The sequence below is a fragment of the Petaurus breviceps genome, unplaced genomic scaffold (assembly GCF_028583685.1).
Source record: "Petaurus breviceps papuanus isolate PSGF00001 unplaced genomic scaffold, PetGlider_PUasm1.0 188, whole genome shotgun sequence".
Lineage (NCBI taxonomy): Eukaryota > Metazoa > Chordata > Mammalia > Diprotodontia > Petauridae > Petaurus > Petaurus breviceps.
Genome location: NW_027185804.1, coordinates 37,729,101 through 37,750,560, shown reverse-complemented (window position 1 = coordinate 37,750,560; position 21,460 = coordinate 37,729,101). Strand labels below are relative to the sequence as shown.

Here is a 21,460-nt window from a genome sequence, read left to right as displayed (position 1 = left end):
CCATCACCTGGGTGGACCTTGGTTTCCTCATCAATGGGGGTGTTAACTAGATGGCCTTCTAGTTCCACGTGTTTTGAGGCAGTCCCAGAATAAAGAGTGTAGAGATAGTGTGCTGAATTGTATACTGAATGGACAGGCCCTCCCATGATTCCAATCCTGAGAGCCCACTTATCCTTGGCTTCAGTCTTCTAACTGAATCCTAGGATTTGCCCCTAGAAAAAACTTTAGAAATCCTTTAGGTGAAGGGATCTAGGCCCTTCTGTGTTCTGGACCCCTTTGGCAGTCTATAGACCCCTTCTTGGAATCATGTTCTAATTAGCTAAAGGAAATGCTAATTTTTAGAGGTCAGTGAAGATAAAGATGAAATTTTTTTTCACATTCAAATTCACAGATCTCCTAAAATCTATCCAGTGACCTCTTTGGTGGACCCCTGGTTAAGAACTGCTGTTTGTAATCCAACCTCACCATTTTACAGGGGAGAAAACAGACCCAAAGAGGACAAGAAACCTTTGGCTCAGGTTCACACAGCTTTTCGAGGCAGCCAGGACTAACTGAGAGGGTGCAGAGTTAGCAAGGTTCTTAGAAATCACTGATTATCAACCCACAGCTGTTTTCCCCATGAGGTCTCCAGTGAGAAGAAACAGCAAGGTCTGAACACATTCATGTCCCCACCTGTCTTTCTTTACTATGCCACCACCGGCCTAGCAAACTTCTCTTCCAGTTCTGGTCTCTTTCCCAGCAGACGTCGCCAACCCCTGATCATGGGAGGCTGGCTTCCATCACTGTTCCATCCATCGCCCTCTGCCAAGGCTTTGCAACAGGAGCACTCACAGAACCTGCGCCTGGATGAGCGCTTTCTTCTGAGCTGAACGCTGGCTGGCATTTTAAAGGTGGTTTCAGAAACCGGGAAAATGGTTGCAATGAATCCCGCAAAATGGTTCCCTAGAAGCCAACCGAAGTAGGAGGAGCTCTTATCTCGTAACGAAAACCCCACCCCGTCTACGGACCCTCCCACCACCTTCCCAGCCCTCCTCCGTTTTCTCCGCCTCCTGATAAGTGCATCTGGTCCTCCTGGCCAGAGAGACTCGGTCAACACGGTGGCGGGGGTGTGCTTGCACCTTTCTAGTTAAGTGCTAAATGTGTAGCGTTTTATTTTTTTCCTCCCTGGCTCCCAGTTTCGTAAGTGAGCCTTGGTGACTGGAGGGTTAGCGTCTTTCTCTTCCTCCCACAAAGTGATCGCTTCTACCTGATAGACCCAGCCTAACGAACCTCCAGCTCAGAGCTCCTGGATCCCCTCTCTTAACTGGTTTTGTCTAGTTAAGGGTAAAATATTTGGTTTGCTTTGTTGAGTTGTTAAAGTCTCTGGGAATGTCAGGGTAATTTTTCCTTGCCAGTTTTCTCTCTGTATCCTTCTTCTCTATGGCAAAAGAGGAACAGAGAAATAAATGATGGGGAAAAAAAAATCAATCATTTGGTCCTTCTGAGATATCACTATCCTGGCCAGGATACCTGTCATTTGTTTAAAATATGCTCCCCTAGGCAAGAACTGAACAGGAGCCTTTATTATTCACAAGTGAGCCTGTCTGTAAATGAGCACTAATGAGGACTCAGCACCCTGTAAAATGTAGGTAAAGTGCAACACCCAACACAGTAAACCATAGAGGACTCTCCTGAGCTACAGCAATTCAACCCCAATCCAACTAATATTTATGAAGAGCCTACTATGTTGTGATAGTAACGGAATATAAAGATTCCCCTGTATTGGCTTGGTTTTCAAATTGATTGTGTTAAAACCCAGAGCTTATCAATCCCACCTGTGGGATGGACTTGTTGATGTGGAAAGAAAGTCCTGAACTGGGAGGAGCTGGTGACATAGATTTGGAGAGACACAAGAGAGAGGCCGAAGAACTTTTTGGAAGCAGCACCCTCGTGGAGGCAGAGAGAGAGACTGAATGGATTGCTGAGGGCCACTTTGAATCGCCCTGGACTTTTGAGACCTGCCCCCGGAGCTGCCAAGGACTGAGGAGACGTGGCTGTTTTGCTGGTACTTTGTCTGTCTGTTTTGATGTTGTTTTGCCAGATTTGTCCACTGGTGAAAGACAGTCCTGTTGAAGAAGTCCTGGAACCTGGCTGTTGGCTAAGAGCTCCTGAGACTGTCCTGCAGACAGAGAGTGAATACTGTCCACTGGTAAAGGACAGTGCTGTTGTTGCAGGGGTCTGGGAACCTTTCTGTTGGTTCAGAAGCCCTGAAGAAGGATTTTCTTGTTGTATGTTTACAGAAATCCTGGGAGAGGGTTTTACTAATGTTTTCAGGGGTTCTAGGACTGTTCTGCAGACAGAGGATGAATTAATGAAGAGACTGGCAATGTATCTTGTGGCCTTGCTAAGCCTTGTCTCCCCAGGAACTAAGATTGCTGAGAACTTGCCTGTGTCAAGATGAAGAAAAGACCTCCATTGGGGTATTAAGTGCTGTGCTTAAACTTGTTGTAACTCTGGGGTAGATTCAATTGTGATCCAGGGGTGGGGAACTTTTGATGTTCTATGGTTGAACAAATGAATGTACTTTACTTATGTTTGGAAACTAATCTCCATTTGAGAAGAGGGGTTTGTGATGGACTAAATGAAGGTACAGCCTAGGGGTGGAGTAGTATTTAGAACAGGGACTTTGTAATTGATTGAATGATTGGAAGGTCCTGGGGTGGGGTAGTACTTAGAGATTATTTAATCACCCTTAGTCAATGCTGTATTTGGAATGATGTCATATTTTGACACTTCTCTGTTCTTAATTTGACACTGAATAAAATGGAGAGCACCTATGCTGGTATTCTGAACCTTGGGAAGTTGCCACATTACATATGTGTAAGGCGCTATGCTCCACTGGATGTACAAAAACAAAGCCAAACAAAATGAGGAAAAGTCTTCCGACTTTTGAGAAGCTTAATTTTGGTGGGGGAGGGAACAGAGATATAAAACATAAATAAGTGTGCACATATGTGTATATGTGCATAGATATATTGCATATGTATACATATGTATGCATATGTATATAGTTATTTAAGAAGGGTGAAGGCAGTAAGGGGGTGCCACATGACCTGCCCTTTGAAGGGACCCAAGGATTCTAAGATGCAGAGGTAGAGAGGATGCATTCCAGTCAGAAGGGAAAAGCCTATGTAAAGGTGTAGAGGTGGGAGATGAATACAAAGTTTAGAGACTGGTTTAATAAGCCAGTTTGACTGGGATGCAGAGGAAGTGAAAAGGATTCATGTGAAACTAGTCTAGAAAAGTAGGATGGGGGCGGCTAGGTGGCACAGTGAATATAGAATACCTGACCTGGAGTCAGGAGGACCTGAGTTCAAATTCGGATTCAGACACTTAACACAAAAACTAGCCATGTGACCTTGGCCAACTCAACTCGAATTGCCCTGCCTTACCCCCTCAAAAAAAAAAGTAGGATGGAATTAAATCACAAAGGGTTTTAAAGCTAAGCAGAGGATTTGGGATTTTACCCTATAAAATATAATGTAATATAAAATAACAAATGTGTTATAACATAAATAATAAGTATAATTATATGTGCTATACAATAGTGACAAAATAAAATATAGTTTTTTGGGCAGGAAAGTCACACAATTTCCTAGTATTTTAGGAAGAATGATTTGGAAGCTATATACAAGTATGGATTGGGGAGGGAAGAAACTGGGAGCTGGGAGTCCAAATAGGATTGAAAGCAGAGACTGTGCAGTAGCTAGTCCAATGCCCTCGACTGTAGTAGGCATTTAACTTTTGTAGAACTGAATTAAGTTGAAGTGGTTTGAGACTTGATCAGGAGCAATCAAATGAGCCTTCAGGTTAGTGTTTGTTACATTTCACTTGAGAATTCTTTGTATCTGGACTGAATGTGTTTTAAAGCTCTTAATATTTGAAAAGTACCATGTGAATAACTACAGGTAGCATTTCTATAGCATTTTCAAGTTTGCAAAGTGCTTTACAAATATCTCATTTTATCCTCTCAACAACCCTGGGAGATGGGTGCTATTACTATCCCCAGTAAACAGATGAGGAAACTGAGGAGAAAAGGTTAAGTGACTTGTCCAGGGCCACCCCAACACTAAATATCTGGAGCAGACTTCCCAGTGCAACTATTTATCCGAACTTGCTTTTTACTTTGTAAAAAAATCATGAAATTAATTAATTAATTAATTGTCTTCCTAATTGCTTTGGTTTTCAATTCCTATGATAGACATTCTATCTTCCCCCCTCATTTTAAGGCTTCAACCACTTGGCCCAGGGACTTGTTTCCAGGAAACGCTCTGGACTCCTTGGAAACTATGCTGGAAAAACAATATTAATCGATCACTGCCAGGAGCTCCTGTGTTTGTTGTTTTTTCCTCCCAGGCAGTGGGAGTCCTTGATTATTCTTGTGGATGAGGGATTCTTAATCTGGGGTTCACAGAGAGGTACCATGAATGTGGATGGGGGAAAGATTTCATCTTTAACTTTACTGTCCTCGAACTGAAAGTTAGCGTTTCCTTCAACTATGAAATGTAGGCCACAAATGGCATTCTGAGAGGGGTTCCCATAGGTTTCTCCAGATACCCCAAGGTGTCCATGCCACTCAAAAGGTTAAGAACCCTTGTCGTAGACAGACGCAACCACTACAAAGGAAGGCAGCTTTCTTCCTTTGAAATCTGACTGCATGGCTATATGAGGGCTTTAATCCCACCGGATCTCCCTGGATCCCAGAGCCTGACCTCTGTGATCATCCCAATTTATTCCGACTCGTTTAAATGTTTGTTTATGTGACCTCCCTATCTGACTGTGAATTCCTTAAGAGTATGGACTCCTTTGCCTTTCTTTGGGCCCCTGGCATTTAGCACATAGGAAACAATAAATGCTTATTGACTAACTTTCAGAATCCACTTTTCAGCCCTCATTAAATTGGGGGACCAATTAAGAGATATTTACTATGGGCTTATTATGTATTTAGCATTGTGCTGTTTCAGAAAAATCTTGTAGAACACACAGGGGAAACAGTGTGAGTTAAGTGTGTTATTCCAACCCTGCAATTCTCTATTGCCGGCAGTCTTCTTTGTATTCCTCATCACTCCCCTTCTCTCCCCTTCTTCAGGCACTCCATAATCCAGCCAAATTGGATTTGCTCGAGTTCCTCCAAAGGTAATCTCTATTTTCCATCTCCACACCTTTCCCCACACCCTCCTTACTTCCACAAGTCTTAGAATTTCTGGTTTCCTACAAGAGATGAGTTCAAGTCCCACAGTCTTCGTGAGGCTTCTTCCCGATGCCTGCAGCTCACTCTCTTCACCCTACCTTGGACTTGTTTTGAACATACATACATGTGAGCCCCCCTCCTGTCCCCCACTGAACTCATTTCAAGCTGCGGTGACGGGGGAAGGACAAATCCCTAATACTCAAAGTAATCCCAAAATGCAGTGTTGGCAACTATTATACCCTGACAGGCGATGGTCTAACAAAGCAGGAAACATACATTTTTGGACCTGGCCAGTGTGAGAATTTGGTTTGCTGGACTATGCTTATTTGTTGCAGGGGCTTGGTTTTTCCTAATTTTTTTTTCATTAAGGGGGGGAAAGAGGAGAGAGAGAGAGACAGAGACAGAAAGAGAGAGAGAGAGGAGGGGGAGAGAATATATATATATATATACACACACACATATATATATATATATATATACACATATATATATATTTTTGAGACTTAAAAAATTGCACTGGGTTGTCTTGCTAGGTAGTGAGTTCCCCATCACTGAAAGTCTGCAAGCAGAGGTTGGACTGCCACTTGTCGGAGATTCACGATCAACAGCAGTTTGGACCAGATGGTCTCTGTCCAGTCTGACCAAGACCTACCTGGAGTGTCCGGGATTCAGTAACCTCGGCCTCTGGAGACCCAAGCTCACTCTCAGTTGCCCAGGATCCCAGTCCAAAGAACTGCTTCTCCACTCCCCCGCCCCAGGGGGAGCTGCAGCGCTCTTCCTCCCCCCCCCCCCCCATCCCCCCCCTTTCCATTCAACCCCGCGCGGGGGTGTACCGAGCTCAGGGCGGCGCCGCGGTGGTTCATTCCTTTCACCGCACCCCCCCACCTCGTCTCCCGGTGGTAGGCGCCGGAAGTGCCGCCATTTTGGGGTGTCCGGCTCCGGCGGCGGCGGCGGCGGTGGCGGCGGCGGCGGGACGCGGAGGCTCCCCGGGGACTGGGCCTCAGCGAGGCGGCGGCGGCGGCGGCGGCTGAGGAGGCGGCGGCGGCGACGGCGGCGACGGGCGCAGGTGCAGCTGCAGGTGAGCTTGGCCCCGGCGGGATAACGGGCCTCGGGCCGGGCAGGCAGCGGGCTGGCCGGCGGGCGGGGAGGCGCCGCGGGGCGGGTCCGGGTCACGGGGCCTCCCTCCCGCCGGCCGCTTCTCGCCCCCGGCCTAGCTGGGGCCGGCGCCGCGTGCCTCGGCCCCCGGGGAGCGCTGGCCCCGTCCCCCCTCGGGCCTGCCGGGCTTCGTGCCCGCGCTCCTCCCCCTTCCCCCACGTGAGCCGCTCCCCACCCCTTGGCCACGCCGTGACCCCCCGCGCGGCCGCCGCCTCCGGCTCCTCCCGGGCGCGTCTACACTGCCTGACCCGACCCGGGTTGGGAGCCCCTGAGCCCGGAGTTGGGGCCCCGAGGACCCTGGTCTTTCAAATGTTCCTGCCCACCCCGCACTGGTGGTCAGCCACCCAGTCCCGGCCCCACGAGGCTGGAAACCAGCGAAGGGTGGGTGCGGAGGCTGCTCGCCAGCCCGGAGTGCGCGGGGGACTGTTTGTTTTCGTTGTGTTTGCTCGGCCGCCTCCCCGCTCCCCAAGCTCCGGTGCTTCACTGAAGTCGAGTCCCCGCCCTCCAGAAATAGGTGCGGGAGGGAGGCAGTTAAGGGGCTGCTCTGGGTCGAGACCGGCGTGTTTGCGGCCCGGCTCTGGGGAATTGGCGCCCCTCACCCCCAGCCCCCTACACTTTGCCACAGCATTACAAAGGACCCCGGTGGGACTTCTGTCTCTGAGGTGGAGAAGCGGGCCAGTGGGATTCGGACGTGGTTCTTGTTTTGGGAAAATGGCTCCTCTCGAAAATCGAATCATTCAGCCTTTCTGGGGTTGTTTGTTACCGCATGTGCAGACCATTGTATTTGGTCCCCAGTGTCGTGTCTCTGTAACTGGAGGGATGGATGCGAGGGCTAGAACGCTGGGACCGGGATGCGCGTTGGTAGAAGTAGTTCGTTTTTAAGTGTGAGCGGGATCATTTTCAAGTTTTGAGAACAGGAAGTTTAAAAAAATGCCTACTACGTTGCAGACACAGTACTAGACGTTCTGTGTTCCTAAGGAGCTCACCGTGCAGTGAGGGAGATGACATTTATTAAACAGAGTAGGTACTTGTTAAATTCTTGTTGACTGACATTTGAAGAAATTTTGCAGCAGGATAGGACTGGGGGGCGGGGGCCTTCTCATATAAAAGCCAAGGCCAGGAAGCCGAGGAGATGGTATTTTAAAAATACACTTCATCAAATAAGAGTTGGCTGCATACATGAATTAACTATTAGCATGGAAACTTGGTCAATGTCAGCGAAAGGAGAGAGAGTGAGGTGAATGGAGTATGAGTGCCATACCTCTTCTCATTGACTTCTCCACAAGCCCGTATTTTTTTTTTTTTCATGTGGGTTAGGAGAATGCCTTGAAAGGGAAAATGTGTTTAGGGGAAGATCAGGATGTCAGTGGCTCCATGTGCCCTCTCTCCTTTGGTGCTGGTGAGGAGGAGGGAGGTTTGATTCACTCTGGATTAATGGAGTATAGCAAGACAGGAATGTGCAATTCCGTCCTCCACCTCCTTCCAAGAAGTGGCCTTTTCCTACTGTTTATTCCCCTCAAAATGAAGTTGCAGGTGTAAATCTGGAGTTGACTTAATGTGTGCTCTTGACACAGTATTACATATGCTGGCAAAATGATTCCTAGACATTTTTGTGAATTCACTTAGGTCATTTGTTGTCATCCATTCACATTTTTGTGTTTTTTATTGGTATGAAATGAAAACAATCACAGTTAATAGAATCGGTCTTTATTGGAATAAATCTTGTGTGGGTATGGCTATGCTGCACAATCATTTATATATACATTTGGTAGTAAATATTTTGTCTGCAAAAATGTAGCCTTATGTGACAAAAAACCTATTTAGTAACCTGATACAGACTTTAGTTTGATACACACACATATATACAATACTTGTAAATGAGTTTTGTCAATAAGGTGTTCATCTTCAGGCATTTCAAGTTCCAGTTTGTGCAGAGCACTGTCAAGACTGGAGAGAAAGATTAAAGGATTCCTACTTTCCTGAAGCTTACAGTCTAGTTGGTATTTGGAGGCTTCTTAGAGGAGGTGATATTTGAATTGGCCTTCAAAGGATAAGTAGGTTGTCTGGTGGCACCTTCTGAAGGCTTCCAGCATATGTGATGTGGGTGAAGAGTTGCCATCCTCACCAAGATTTAAGGTTATTGAGTATGCTGATTAAGCTGGGGGGTGGGGGTGGGGAAGGAATAGAAATGAGATACTTTTTGAAGTGTACTTGTATCCTTTTGTGAAACTCTTCAAGATCCTTACTTGATGTTTGACATGCTACTTTTTTTTCTGTTCTCCCAGTATTTCACTTTGGTTATTAGTTGAGATCAGGAGGGAGGAGGTGGACTTGGAAATATTAGTCAGAAGTACCTTCCCCCCCCCCCCCAACTGAGTGGAACCAGAAAAAGACATGCTTTTAATAAGAAATCACTGTCTTTCCATTTGTGTGACAGATAGCTTTCACATTTGACATCCTTTGCCCAAGAGAATCAGTTTCATTTTATAGATGCATAAAATGAGGCTCCGATAATTAAATAACTTGTCTGTGGTCACACACCTAGGAAATGTCAGAGGTAAGACTCGAATAGAGGGCTTCTGACTCTAAATCCAGTGCTAGTGATACAGTGTAGGGAAGTTGGGATGTCAGAGGAGATGGATACTTAGCAAAGAACCTTTTTTAAAAAAACCTTTTCTTTTTGCTTCCGTGTATCCTCCTCTCCTAGCTTTCCTTACTTATAAGAAAGAATTTTTTGAAAAGGAAGAAGAAAAAATGAGATGCTAGGGAAAGAGTTATGGACTTGAAATCAGAGAGCCCAAGTTTGAAGCCCAGCTTTTCCAGTTAAGGGGCCTCTGTCACCCTGGATTAGTTACTTGACCTCTCTGGGGCCCAACCTGTAAAGTGAGGGAGTTGTACTACAGAACTTCTAAGATCCTTATGTGGTCCTGTTTATGACCTAAATTCTCTTTGTCCTTTTTGCTTCTTGAAACTAAAGCAGTAATGTGATATCGTTGATTCCTCAGAATTCTAGTAAAACAACCCCCACCTCCCCCACCTCAAAACTTCAAACAACCTGCAAGCAGTCTCTTCAAATCATAGAAACTACTTTGAAACTTGAATGAAATTGTTCTTGGTTATTTGTATTAATGATGGCCAGTGGGTAGCATGGATAGCATAGGTTCCCAGATAATCATAATTGTAATTTGAACAATAATTAGTACTCTGTCGAATCTTTGATAGATTTCCTAATAAATTGTGAGATGGGCACATGGTAAGTGGAGAAAACAAAGTAGAAAACTTCCCATAATCCTCAGAAGGATTGGTTATGGTTTTGTTAAGCTCTTTAACTTCTGGTTATCTAGCACCCTCACATAAAAACATATTTGTAGCCATAGTACAGATTTTTGTTTTGTTTTTGCCAGACCGTCCACAGGTGTTTCTGCTTGTATTAGTTCTATATATTCAGTGTTCTTGTGTGATACACAGATAATGTATCTCAGGTTTGACTACATCTTTTTCATTGTTTCAACTTTAGTTGAGAGAAGACTTGCTGATGGGAAGGAGTTATTTGTTAAGGCAGGCTTTTCTTTATGTACCATAGAAATTAGAGAATTTGTATAGATAGTTTGTGTTCAACTTGGAGGGAAACTTGGCTCCCTTTCTAGTTTAATTAGTCAAGTAACCTTTCAGAAGCTTCCTATCCAAATAACAAGCCCCACTTATAGGAGGGTTGTAGTCCAAAGACTGTCATCGGGTTTTCTTCTTTGCTTTGTGCTCTTTCAGTGTCTGAAGAACAATGTCTATTGTTTTAGGAGGTTGTGGTTCTTTTGCCCACAAAAGTTTCATGGCTTGATACAGCAGTTGAACTTTCAGTTAAAGTTACTGTTATTCCCTGTGCCAAGGTCTTGTCTGTCCCTTCTTTGCTGTATGTAATCAATCAGTATATCTGATGCTGCAGAGTCATTATTTCTTGTCCGATTTATTCCTCATATGAAATGTCAGCAATTTCACTTGTGTGGGGTCCTTCGAAACATAAATATGGCCATAGATCCAATATCTTGGTATGTATACTACTTTATTTGGTGTGTAATATATTTTATTCTCCCAGTGACCTTGTTAGGTGTTATTGTCATTATACAGGTGAAACTAAAGCAAAAGGTGTCTTCTTAGGGAATATCTATAATCTGAGAATTCCCTCATCTCTTGCCTAGTTTCATATAGCCGAGTCTTCCTTCCCTGGGGTCCTAGAATTCATTTCTTTTATTCAGCTTTGTTGGGCAACACTTATGGACTATTTCAGAAATGTTTTATGGTTTCTCCATGTTGAATTTCTACCTTTTTTTTTTGAAAAATTGAAATGTAAGCATGGTACTTTCTTTTATTGTATACAGGATATGAGAAAGACTTTTTTTTAAGGTACCTTAAGCCATTCAGTTCAGGATTTAAGTCTGCTATCATTGCTACTTTAACAGGTAGGCTACTTTTCCACATTACATTTTCTGAGTAGCCTTTGGGTCTCATGAACTTGGATTTTTTTGTGACTTACTTTCTTGAATTTTAAAAGTTATGGAAGAGATATACCTTTAACTGCTTCTTTATACTTTTGGTTTTTAAGGATCATTTTGGAAAAGCGTCCTGCAGTGCGTCTAATCACTTCATGTGTTTTACAGAATGGTGACAGCTCTGGTTCCAAACCTAGGAAGACTTGAGTTCATATCCAGTCTCAAACACTTAGTAGCTTTTTGACCCTGGGCAAATCAGTTTCCTCAACTATAAAATGGGGATAATAATAGCACCTATGTCACAAGGTGTTTTGAGGACCAAATGAGATACTGTTTGTAAAACTTGTGGCTGGTATGTTGTAGGTGATTAATACATACTTATTCCCTTGCCCTCCTCTTTTAAAAATACATTATTTGAACATCTGTCAAAACTCGTACAGGTCCTTTTTCCTACAAGTTTCTCTTATTTTGTACAGATAATTTTTTATAAACGTTCCCCAGCTTCTTTGTGTCTTTTGTTTGCTTGTAGGAAGTGTTCTTTCTTAGTAATGTTCTTTTTAGACTTTTCTCTTGTCTTCTCTCTCTAACCCTCCCCCTCCTCCCATTCCTTAAGTAATTTTGATTGCCTTGTGAATGAATTTTATATTTGTGACATTGTGGTTGCTAACCTTTTGGTTATGGGTGAGACATAGCCAAATAAAAAATACATATATGTTGACTGCCTGTTTAAAAATACTGACAGTTCTTGTTTTATACACATTCACATTATGCGAATTCAGTTTTACATAAATAACTTTACTGTATAGTACTAGACTTGTCTCTTCCCCCCCCCCCCGTTTCCCTCTCCCCCTCTCTTTCCCTTTCCCTCCCTCTCCCTTCCAATCGGCATCTGCAGCCTTCTACCCCCACCCAAATAAAATCTTAAAAAAAAAAACAAACTTCGAAAAAATGGATCAGCTAGGTGGCTCATTGAATAGAGCACTAGCCCTAGAGTCTGGAGGACTGAGTTCAAATCCAGAATCAGATACTTGACACTTAACTAGCTGTTCGACCTTGGGCAAATCACTTAACCCCAATTGCCTTGCCTTGCCTTCCCCCATCTAAAAAAAACAAACAAAAAAACTTTCCAAGTAAAAGTCCAAGAGCCTATTGGGATCCAGAGGCTTGGCTTGAGACCTCTGGCCCTAAGAGAGAGACTTTGTCCACTCTGTCCACCAGTGCCCCCCACATGTCTTCCATTAGTCAAATACCTTGTATCTGTTCCCTTCCACTGTTGACCATCCTTTCCTGTCTGGTTCTGGGTCCCAGACATGTTTGCTCCCACCTGTCTGGACTGGGCCTGGCCCCCATGTGTTTTGTGTCTTTAAACCATATGCCAGCCTTCTCCCTCCACAGGCCCATGGTCCCCTGCTTGCCTCCCTCACTCCCCTATGTCTTTTGGCAAGTTCACATTAGGTAAAAATTAGGTTTTGCAGAGAGATCTGCAGAATGGTCCACTTAGGTAAATCAAGAACTACCTGTACAGTGTAAGATTTTAGTAAATTTGGGGGCCAAATGCATTCCTAAGTCTTTGACAAGAAATGTTTGAGTAGAAGTGCCTGTTATGCATAAAGCACTAGGCATAGAGACCCATGCCTTCATGGAGAATTTAAAATATTACTGACATATTTGTATATTTCTTTGAATCCCTTAGTACTTGATACATAGTTAAGTGCTTAATACATGTTTGTTGACTGACTTGACTGCATTCGCTCTGCAAGGGTGTCCCTAAAGGCTGGACACATAGGACATTTCATTAACTGCATATTTTCAAGAAATGAAATGAATGAGATTTTCAACAACATTTTATTTAATTTGCATAAATGAGATTTCATAGGAAGACTAGGGGACACATGAGAAATCCCAGTTAAGTTAAATTAATCTCATTAATATGGAAAATAGTCTCCAATAGTTAATGAAAGCTTTTATTCCATATAAAATTGTCATGGCCAAAATTTATGCTAATTAAATGACATGATGTTGAAATTTTCATTCATTTCATTTCTTGAAAATGTGCATAGTTAATGAGATTTCCTATGTGTCCAGACTTTAGGGACACCCTGTACAAATTGGTCTAGTGGTTGATCCTCCCATACACCTGACCATGTCGTCTTATCTCTTCTTACTGAGCTGTCCTTTCTTTTCATTGGATATCTGTTGTGCCTCTTGGAATTCCTAACTTCCTTCTTAATTGATAAGTGGTCAGAGGATATGAAGGAAGAAATATGAATAGGAAGAATAAAGATAATAGATATTAGAGGAGCTGTGGGAAAACAGGCATATTAAAGCATTCTTGATGGAGCTAGGAATTGCTATAGCCATTCTGGAAAGTAATTTTGAACCATGATCAAAAATTCACAACTGTGCATACATACCCTTTGACCCAGAGAGCACATGATAAAAGATCAAAAGGACCTTTAAGTACAAAAATATTTATAGCTGCTCTATTTGTAGTGGCAAAGAACTAGAAGAAATTAGCACATCATATAGGAAATGGATAAGGTAGGATATATAAATGTAATGAAATATTGTTGCATCCTTAAGAAGTGGCAAAAAGGAACAGTTTGAGGTAAAACTGGGAAGACAGAGGAAATGATTCAGAGTAAAATGAACAGAACAATTTATATAATACAAAGTAAAAACAGTTTAAGAACTCTGAGCAAGGTAATGACCATCCATGATTCCGTAGTACTGATGGTGAAACAGATTGCCCACCTACTGACAGGCCTTGGGCTTAAAATGCAGAAGAGACCTCCATTTTTGGACATGACCATTGTGGGAATTTGTTGTGTTTGTTTTTGCTTTTGGGGTTTAAGTGACTTAAGGTCCCAAGGTGACACTGCTAGTAAGTGTTAAGTGTCTGAGGTCAGATTTGAACTTACTCCTCCTGACTCCAGGGCTGGTGCTTTATTCACTGTGCCACCTAGCTGCCCTGGGAATTTGTTTTGCATGACTTGTTACAAGGGTTTGACTTTTCTTTTCAACTAGTGCGGGGGAGGGGAGTTTAGAAAGAAAGGGGACTAGCAATAGAATTCCCTTTCCAAATGAGAAAAGCAGCAGTCATAGTCAAGCAGGACAGCTTGAAAGTTATATATTAATTACACAGACTGATGCTCTGATGCTGAGAGAAGTCAGCAGAACCAGGAGAACAAGGTATACAGTTACAGCAACATCATGACCAACGTTGATAGACTTAGCTCTTATCAGCAATGCAGTGATCTAAGACAATTCCAAAAGACTGATGATGGAAAATGCTGTCCACATTCAGAGAAAGAACTATGGAGTCTGAATATAGCTCGAAGCATAGTATTTTCTTTTTTGTTGTTTTTTTTCTTCCTTGTGGTTTTTCCCTTTTGTTCTGATTCTTCTTTCACAACATGACTAATGTGGAAATATGTTTAATACGATTATACATGTATAGCCTATATCAGATTGTGTGCTGTTTGAGGGAGGGCGGATAAGAGGGAGGGGGAAAAATTTAGAACGCAAAATCTTATAAAAGTACATGTTGAAAACTAAAAATACATTAATCTTAAAAAAAAAAAAGAAAGTTATATGTTGACTTTATTATATGCCTAATTTGGGGATAGACAGTAATAACTGGGGGGAACTGGCTTCCAGTAGGGCATGAACTTTAAAGAAAAGTGTGTAAAGAGAAGGATATGAAACAGGGGCCAGATTGTGAAGGAGCTTTAAAAATCAAACAAAGCAGTTTGTATTTTTTCCTAGAGTCAATCAGTTGGGAGCCACTGGAGATTCTTGAGTTGTGGACATTCTTGGTCAGACTTGTGCTTTTTAGTATTATTATCAGAGCTATGTGGAAGATGATTTGGAGAGAAGGGAAACACTGGATACTAATGATTATCAGTTGACCTCACCATCCCATCACACAGTGAATTTTTTCATGCTAAATTAACTTAGTTCTTGACTGTAAGCCAACTTTCTCACTTACTAATTCTAGGGGTCTTCAAAATAGAGGCCCCTTCAAATATTTTATCCACAATTTGTTCTCAGATCTTGACATTTCTAACCTTACAACATCTCTTTTTTTAATCAGTTATCAAAATGTTTTTGTTTTTCCCAGATAAATTAATTTTATTTTCAGTTAATTAAATATAATGAAAGTTCCTTTCTTCCCTTCCCCCTAAGACAAGAAAAGCAAAATCATTACAAATATATATAGTAATGCAAAAAAAAAAGAAAGAAGAAAATATACTTCAGTATACACTCTGGATCTGTTAGCCTTCTCTCCCTGGAGGTGGATAGCATGTTTCCTAAGTCCTTTGGAATTGTGGTTGGTTGTTTTGTTGATCAGACTTACTGAAATTTTCATACTTGTTTGTCTTTAGACTGTTATTGTATAAATTGTTCCCCTGGTTCTGCTTATTTCTCTTTGTATCAGTTTATACAATTCTTCCTAGGTTTTTCTGAAACCATCCCACTTCATCATTTCTTATATCACAAATAGTATTTCATCACATTCATATACTATAACTTGTTCAACCATTCACCCAATTGATGGGCATACCCTCAGTTTCCAAATCTTTTCCACCACAAAAATTGCTGCTAGAAATTTTTTTGTTCTTTTGAGTCCTCTTCCTCTTTCTTTGATTTCTAGTGACATTATCAGTGGGTCGAAGTATGCCAAGTTTAACAACATAGTTCCAAATGTTCTTCAGAATGGTTGAACTAGTTTTTCCTACATCTTCTCCAGCATTTTTGGACAGCTAGATGGACAGAGCATAGGGCTTGAAATTAGGAAGACTCATCTTCATGAGTTCAAATCCAGCCTCAGACATTTACTTAGCTGTGGGACTCTGAGCAAGTCAGTTGACCCCATTTGGCTTAGTTTCTCATTTGTAAAATGAACTGGAAAAGGAAATGACAAACCACTCCTATGACTTTGCCAATTAAACTCCAAAATGGGGTCACAGTGTCAGACACAGCTGAAACAACTGATTAACTTCAACAACTCCAGCATTTGTCATTTTCCATTTTTGACATCTTAGCCATTTTGATAAGTTGGTACCTCAGAGTTGTTTCAATTCACATTTCTCTAATAGTGATTTAGAATAATTTTCCACATGCCTATTGATGCCCTAGATCCCTTCTCTGAAAACTGCCTATTCATATGCTTTGACCATTTATCAATTGGGGAATGGTGCTTATTCTTTTTTTTTTTTTAAGCAATCAGGGTTAAGTAACTTGCTCAAGGTTACACTGCCAGTTATTTCTGGGTGTGGTGCTAAGTATCTGAGCCTGGATTTGATCCCCAGGTCATCCCGACACTGGGGCCAGTGCTCTTACTCACTGTGCTACCTGGCTGCCCCAATGCCGTTTATTCTTTTAAATTTGACTCTATTCTCTATATATTTTAGAAGTGAAACCTTTATCAGGGAAATTTGCTGCACAAAGACAACCCCCTCCAAGTTTCCTTCTTTTCTCCTAATTTTATCTTCATTTTGTTTGTGCAAAAGCTTCTTAATTTTAAGTAATCAAAATTATCCATTTTACCTCCTTGTAAACCTTTCTATTTCTTGTTTGGTCATGAAATCTTCCTTATCCTTAGATCTGACAGGTAATTTATTTCATGTCCTACTAATTTGCTTATGATGTCATGTCACCCTTTATGTTTAAATCAGGTACCCATTTTGAGCTTACTTTTGTATAGAGTGGGAAATGTTGGTCTATGCCTGGTTTCTTACAGACTGCTTTCCAGTTTTCCCAGCAGTTTTTGTCACATATACATCTCCTTCTCTTTGCTCAGCTACCACCTTGGTATAAGACCTCTCACCTCCCACCTGGACTATTGGAATAAACTTTGAACTTATTTATCTGTCTCAGGTCTTTCCACTAGAATCCATCTTCCATTCACCTGCCAAGATGATTTCTCTAAAAGATACTTTCGACCATGTTACCTCCAAATAATAAATTCTAGTCCTTCCCTTTTGCCTCCAGGATTAAATATAAAGCCCTTTGGTATTTAAAGCCAGGATTTAAAAAAATTCTGACTCCCCATCTATGAATGCTTCTTAACATTTTCTTTGCTCCTCTCTACCCAGTCTGTGATCTAGCTACCATGACCTTCTTGAATTTGCTAGCATATTACCCTCCATCTCCTTTGTGCTGACTCCCCTTCTCCCAACCCCCGTGCTGTAATGTTCTCCCCTCTCACATGTCTCTTCCTTGGCTTTTTTTCAAGACTCCTAATCTCATGCTGGATGTCCCAGAGACATCTTAAACTCAACATGTGCAAAAACAAACTCATTATCTTTCCCTGGAAACCCTCCTACCTTCCCTATTTCTGTAAAGGGCAACATCATCCTCCTAGTCTCTCAGGCTCCCAACCTAGGAGTCATACTTAACTTCTCATTCACTCTCATCTCTCATACACTCCCTCCCCCCCCCATCTCCAAACTGTCACCAAGACCCGATAATTTCACCTTTGTGACCTTTCCTGAATGTGCGCCTTTCTTCTCCTGACACTGCCCCTACCCTGGTGTAGGCCCTCATCCCCTCAGGCCTGGACTATGGTAGTAGCCCGTTTGCAGGAGTAGGAGGGGTCTGTAGGCCTCAATTCTCTTGCCATTTCAGTATGTACTCTATTTACCTTCCATTCTGATAAAGGAAAAGTTCAGATTTGGTCATGTCAGCTACTCTGCAAACTCTGAAGGCTGTCTTTGCCTCTGGGATCAAATACAAAAATCCTCATAACCTGGTTCCTTTCTGCCTTTCCAGTCTTCAGTAGCTTATACTGTCCAGTGACTCTGGCCCTCTCCCATACTTGGAATGCTCTCCCTGCTCACCTTCATCTGCTGACTTCTCTGGTTTTTTTTAAGTCCCTACAAAAACCCATCTGTTTCTGGAAGTCTTTCCCAGCCCCTCTTAATTCTAGTGCCTTTCCTCTCTTATTTCCTGTTTTTCCTATACATAACTTGTTGGTACATACTTGTTTGCTTGTCTTCCCCTTTAGATTGTCAGCTCCTTGAAGACAGGGGACTGCCTATTAACTTTTTATCCCCAGTGTTCAGCAGAGTCCCTGATATCTTCCCTCCCTCCTCTCTTTCCTCCTACTTTTCCTCTGAGTTCCCTGAGGGCTGGGGCAGTATTTTTGTCCTTTTTGTGTGTGGAAGGAGGTGGTATTTTGTGACTTAATGACTGGGATATATAGTAAGTGCTTGATAAAGTGTTTGCTGATTGATTGGTAAAAGTTTACTCCTGTACTACAGGTCCAGCTTTTTTTCTGAAACCTTCATGGAATAAAGAATCCTGTAATAATTCAGTGATAGAGATCATTCTGATTTATGAGGCATTTTCCTTGAAACACCCCTTAGACTGAGCAGATACCATGCCCAAAATGCAGGTAAAGGAGGTACTTCAGAGAAGTTTAACCCCCAGGTTTTCCGACTCCCAATTCCCATGTTGTTCCCACTGTCATTCAGTTCTGCCAAATCACCTTGCTCAGTATATTTCAATGAATCTCTGTTAGCCCTAGAGTCCAATATGCGCTCCTCCGCTTGATGTTTAGAGTCTTTGACAAACTGGCTCCATCCTAGGTTTCTAGCCTCATTAGACTTTATTTGGTACACCAACTTCAGTATAACCCAACCCTCTTTCCTGTGGTTTCTCACTTTGCCTCCGCCCTTACAGCTCTTTCTTTAAAATCCCTAGTTTCCTTTGGAGCCAGCTTCCAAGGCCACTTAGCAGTTGATTCACCATCCACTGCCCATCCTTCGCATGAGGATACTGAGACCAAAATGATACTGTCTTGCCCTCAAGGAGCTTATACTTTGTTCTGTGTAAGGTTAGTCTGCACCTCAGGACCTTCTCCCAAACCAAAGTGCCTTGTCTTATTTTGTTTATACTTGTGTATACTTCTCTCCCTAGGGAATGTAATCTTTTTTGATGGACCAGGATGTTTAATATTCATTGATAATAACTGTTGTTGACCTTTATAAAAACTTTTTAGGGTTTGCTAAGTGCTGTGTTATATCACATTATTATTATCATCACTAATTCACAGATGGGAAACTGAGGCAGAGAAGTTGTGATTTGCCCTAGGTCACAAATCTTCTAAGTATTTGAGACAGAATTAGAACCTGAATGTCCATTTCTAGCTCTAATTACTTCATTCATTTATACTACCTAGATATCTTTGAAAGCAGGGATTTACATTCTTTAATGTACCTCGTTGTTGTTAATTAACCTATGATTTTCATTAGGCAGATATGTGGCACTGTGGATAGAGGGTAGGTCTGGAGTCAGGAAGACTCATTTTCCTTAGTTCAAATTTAGCCTCGGCTACTTACTAGCAGTATGACCCTGGGCAAGTCACCTTGCCCACTTTGCCTGAGTTTCCTCATCTGTAAAATGATCTGGAGAAGGAAAAGGGAAACCCCTTCAGTATCTCTGCCAAGAAAACCCCAAATGGGGTCAGAAGAGTCAGACATGACTGAAATGACCAAACAATAACAATGATTTCATTGGTTTGGAGAGATTCAGAAGAGGAAATTCCTGTACTGGTGCAAAGGTGAAACTTTGACAATTTATAACCTGAGAGAGTAACCTTGGGGCGCTGACAGGTTAAGTAAATTGCCTGATCTTGAACTTGTTTGGTGGTGACTGGGGGAAACCTGACTCTAACCTTAGTTTCACCTATAATCAATTATTATACCATGATGCTTCTAACATTACAAAACACACCTTTTATCATATTCTTATAAATAGAATAACAGTAAAGCCCTTAATTTCGACATTAATAATCCTAAATTTTAAGAATTAAACAAAAGCAATTTGTTTTGCTTTAATTCTCTGCTTTGTCACAAGGGAGGATATGTCATTGGAAAGTGACATTGACATTTTAAAAAATCAATAAAATATTTTTTAAAAATCCTCAACAGACCCAAAAAAGAATCTGGGGCATACTACTCAAGCAACTTGCCCGTGTTTCATAAAAGCCTTTTCTCCTGTCCAGAACACCTGTTTACCTATTGATTATGGATATACCCTAGTGTTTTGAGACCCCCCCCCCATCATTTGGAAATTAAAGTTTTATAGATTTGGAAATCTATAAGCAAAAAGAAAAGAATGAATTATACCTTAAATAAGATCACCAAATTCAGTAAAATTGCCATTTAACTGCTTTTTAATCTAATTTTGAAATTTATACTAACTAAAGATGTGCTATATCCTCCTCCCTTTTATGGGTAAACAGTCTATGCCTCTACTTCTTTCCTCCTGCTTAACTCTTCACAGTCTGACTGAACCTCACCATTCAGCTGAAACTCTTTCCAAAGTTACTAATCGCCAAATCTAATGGGTTTTTCTCAAACCTCTTTGACTTCTTTGCAGCCTTTAACACTATAGATCAGTAGGGTCAAACTCAGAAATTGTGGCCAATTAATCCTATAAAAGGATCCCTGAGGATATTAATATTATTTGTTTTATTGCATTTTTATTTATTTGGTTAAACATTTCCTAATTTAATCTGGTTCAGCCTGCTCTCACCTTGTTGTGGGAGTGTTATAACAGGCAGTGTGTTTGGCCTCTGCTCTAGATCATTTTCTTCATTGTGATACTGTTCTTTCTTCTGGTTTTCTTCCTCCCTGTCTGGTCACTCCTCCTCTGTCTCCTTTGCTGGATCTTCTCCCTGGCTAATAGTGGAAGTTCTCCAAGACTCTATTTTGGACCCTCTTCTCAACTCCTGTATTATTTCACTTGGTCTCATCAGCTCCCACAGTTTCATTTATCATTTCTATGCAGATGACTCAGATCTACTTACCTAGTTCTATCCTCCCTGCTGACCTCCAGTCTTGTATTCCCAACTGCCTGTTGTCCTGTAGACATCTCAAACTCATATCCAAAACTGAACTCATCTTTTCTCCCAATCCTTCTTCCCTTCCAAACTTCTGTATTACTGTTGACAATGCTGCCTTCCTCCCAGACCTCAAACTAGTTGTCACCCTCACCCCCATATCTGATCAGTCCTGACATTTCTTTCTGCCTTTGGAACATCTCAGATAAATTCTCTCCTGACCCTAGCACCACCCTTGTATGGGCCCTCGTCACTTCATACCAGCGCTATTGCAAAGACCTACTGGTTGGACTTTCTACCTGCAATCTCTTCCCCACTATAATCCATCTTCCACTTACTTGTCAAGGTAATTTTTTTTTTCCTAAAGCATAGATCTGACCATGTCATCTCTTACTCGGTAACCTCTAGTTGATTCTTATTACTATATAGGATCAAATGCTTTCAGAGCTCTCTGGCCCCTTCTTATCTTTCCACTCTTCTTATACCCCCCTCCACAGACTCAGTGACACTGACTCTTTCTCTCACAAGACATTCCCACCTCCTAACACAAATCATTTTCACTCCTTGCTCCTCAAGCCGCCTCATCTCTACCTCTTGACTTCTAGTCTCTGCTAAAGTTTTGCCTTCTTCAAGAAGCCTTTCCTAGCCCCCTTTAATCTTGGTGCTTTTTTTAATGAGACTACTCCCATTTAATTCTGTATATATCTTGTATGTAGTTGTTCACATTTTGTTTCTGCC

The 21,460-nt window shown here is 41.9% G+C and overlaps 1 protein-coding gene across 5 annotated transcripts in view; it reads left to right on the top strand.

Annotated features, from left to right (window-relative positions):
• Nucleotides 1-6,187: 6,187 nt before the first annotated feature.
• Nucleotides 6,188-21,460, top strand: part of CELF1 (CUGBP Elav-like family member 1) — a 121,804-nt gene continuing 106,531 nt past the window's right edge. For 2 of the 5 annotated variants that reach the window (XM_069091625.1, XM_069091622.1), the window contains exon 1: nucleotides 6,238-6,308. The gene's annotated coding sequence lies outside the window, so the exon portion shown is untranslated. Of the gene's footprint in view, nucleotides 6,309-21,460 lie in introns of all 5 variants that reach the window. The other 3 variants (XM_069091626.1, XM_069091624.1, XM_069091633.1) reach the window with 2 other exon arrangements.